The sequence below is a fragment of the Saimiri boliviensis genome, chromosome 2 (assembly GCF_048565385.1).
Source record: "Saimiri boliviensis isolate mSaiBol1 chromosome 2, mSaiBol1.pri, whole genome shotgun sequence".
NCBI lineage: Eukaryota > Metazoa > Chordata > Mammalia > Primates > Cebidae > Saimiri > Saimiri boliviensis.
Window position 1 is genome coordinate 224,088,442 of NC_133450.1, and position 3,246 is coordinate 224,091,687.

The window sequence follows — 3,246 nt, forward strand, 5'->3', positions numbered from 1 at the left end:
TTTTCAATAAACTGCATTATATATACTTGTTCATAAACCATATTTTTGTGCATGGGTGCTGTGTATCTTTCAGATATTTCCATAATATATACACATAATGTAACACGGAAACACAGATTTTTCTTTTAAAGAGCAAAGCTTCAGCAGTTTCTCTTGAATTTTATTCTGTCATTTGACTACATTATATTTCTGATGTTCAATTTGTACTGAGTACATTACGGACTTCTCTAGGGAACAGAAAGAATTTTTTAAGTAAACATAAAATGCTTTGATAAATCAAAACATGTGAATGAGATTTCCGTTAAAAATGTTCCAATCTGTTTTGAGACTTGAAATAAAGCTGTCTTTTACATAATAAACGCTGTTAACCTAAAGGCAACAACAAAATAATAATAATAACTCATTTGTTACAGAAGTAATGCATCGGGCTTATTTTGAAAGGTTAGTTATGTTAAATACAAAGGGAATTTTGCTATAAACTAATTGTAAAGAAACATAAAAGCTGTTAAGATCTATGCTATCTGACTTAAGCTGACGATAAGTATAAATTTTTGGAACCCATACTTAACCATTTATATCATAAACTAGCCATCATGTCTCTCAGGTTGAAAAGTCAATCATATTCTAAACATCCTGGAATCTTACCTCGGTGCTAACTCCATGAGATCAGAGACCTTGCCTTGCCCATCCACAGCTGTATTCCTAGCAACTAGAATAGTATCTGCCATAGTAGGGTACTATAAATCCTAAATGACTAAACATTATACATAGATTTTGATGATTTAAGAAATCTTGATAATCAAAATTTCAAATATAGGCCCAGAGCAGTGGCTCACACCTGTAATCTCAGCACTTTGGGATCACTTGAGCCCAGGAGTCAGACACCACCTGGGCAACATGGTAAAACCCTGTCTCTACAAAAAAAAAAAAAAAAAAAATTAGCCACCTATGGTGGTACATGCCTGTAGTTCCAGCTACTTTGGGGGCTGAAGAAAGAGAATTGCTTGAGACCAGGAGCTGAGGTTGCTATGAACCATGTTCGTGCCACTGCACTCCAGCCTGGGTGACAAAATAAGACCCTATCTCGAAAAAAAAAGAAAAAATCCAAAAAGAAAAAACAGATAGTTGGGGAATTATAATTTAAAATGAAAAATGGTTCTGTGGGCTTGCAAGTCTGATCTAGGTCAAAACGTAGTAGAACAGAGATCTGAAAATCTCAACTCAGCTGCCTAACCAGCTCTGTCTAGTAAACTATGAAGCTATGCCATTTAACTTCTCTGAGTTCCAGTTTCTTTTTCAACTCTAAAATGACTGGAGGTATAAGGAGGGAAGGATGTCTGGAACTAATGATTCTAAGGGCCCTTCTAGTCCCCAAATTTTGTGACACTGTGAGCTATAAAGCCCCACCACAAGGCATTTATGTATATGTTTACACATTTTTACCTGAGATGAAAATAGAAAAACTAATAGCTAAGTCACCCAAAATTGCCAATGTTGTAGAGACTGTTGAGTGACCTTCAAAACCTGTTCTCCCCTTCCTCCTGTGCACAGTGCTAAGCTACATATCTCCATTTTCTGTGCAGTGAGGTGTGGCCATGTGGCCGTATTCTAGGGAATAGAGTGTTAGCAAGTGGTATGCACCACTTCCAAACCTGGCTCATAAAATCTCACATGTATTCACTGCCAAACTCTTGCCCTTCCAACTGTCAGGAATGATGAGCTCCACCCCCTCCTCAACACACACACCCAGAGTGACTTTAGAAGCTATGTGTTGGTCAGGCATCGTGGCTCACGCCTATAATCCCAGCACTTTCGGGGGTCGAATTGGGCGGATCAGAAGGTCAGTAGTTTGAGACCAGCCTGACCAACATGGTGAAACCCCACCGATAATAAAAATACAAAAATTAGCTGGTCATGGTGGTGCATGGCTGTAATCCCAGCTACTCAGGGGGCAGAGGCAGGAGAATCGCTTGAACCCAGGAGGCAGAGATTGCAGTGAGCTGAGATGGCATCACTGCACTACAGCCTGGGTGACAGAGCAAGATTATCTCAGAAAACAAACAAACAAACAAACAAACAAAAAAGCCATGTGCTGAACATGGTAGGCTCACTATCAGTCTGAATTCCTGAATAACTTTGTGCAGTAGAACATCTACCCCCTTTCTCACCCTAGAAAATTTGGGATATAATTCTCTGTGCATTTCTCAGTTTTTGTTGTTGTTGTTGCTGCTGCTGTTTTGCACATCCTATGAGCAAAAGCACTCAATCTCTGCAATTCTTGAATCAAGGCTATTAAAAAAGGCATTGAATTCCTTTGTTCTGGGCTGTCTTTTCAAGGAAGTTTATATAGTGAACAACTTTGAAAGATAGACTCTCCCTTGGAAGCAAAGGGCATATTTGTTTATTGTACTGTATAATAAAGATGATATCTCCTTATGGAGCAAAAGGCGGATATGCTTGCAGCTCATTAAAAATGTTGTGAGTTCTCTAAGCTCTAGGATCCTTAGTCTGGCATAAACTCACTCCATGAGCAGCCCTCACCGGGGACAATTGATACTGCTAGTGCAGGACTTGGGAAAAATGGGGAACTGACATAAACATGTGGCTTATGTTGCTTGCTGTGGCATGAGTAATAAAGTCATTTGTCTCTGACCCAAGAATTTCATGTCTTCTGCCAACTTCCATGAAACTAATGAAACTATTGTGGGCTAACTTGTAGTAGGGTTGCAAGTTGGATAAGATTTCAGACATTCATAGTACTTGACACCCACTTACTCTCTCACCCTAGAAAACCCCTGGACTCATATGAACAACCCATTACAGTTTGGGTCTGTTTTTATAACCAGTGCAGTAGCAGTCACAATTTCTACTAAAAATCAATAAGAAATTAGAGTAGATTACCTTATATTTGTCAAACAATAAGGTAAAAATAAAAGATATGAGTCTGATACATGAGATATTCATATTAGAGTATTTTTTCAAAATGTATCAAAGGGTACTTCTATGGTTTAAATGCGTATGTGCCTTCAAAATTCATACGTTGAAACTTAATCCCCAGTGCAATAGTATCATAAGGTGGGGGCTTTAGAAGGTAATTAAGTCACGAGGGTTACACTCTCATTAATGAAACTAGAGCCCTTATAAAAGCACTTAAGGGATCCTGTTTGATCTTTTTTGCCCTTTGGTCCTTCCATTCTTCTGCCATGTGAGGACACAGCAGCAAGTTGCCTCTTGGAAGCAGAGGTC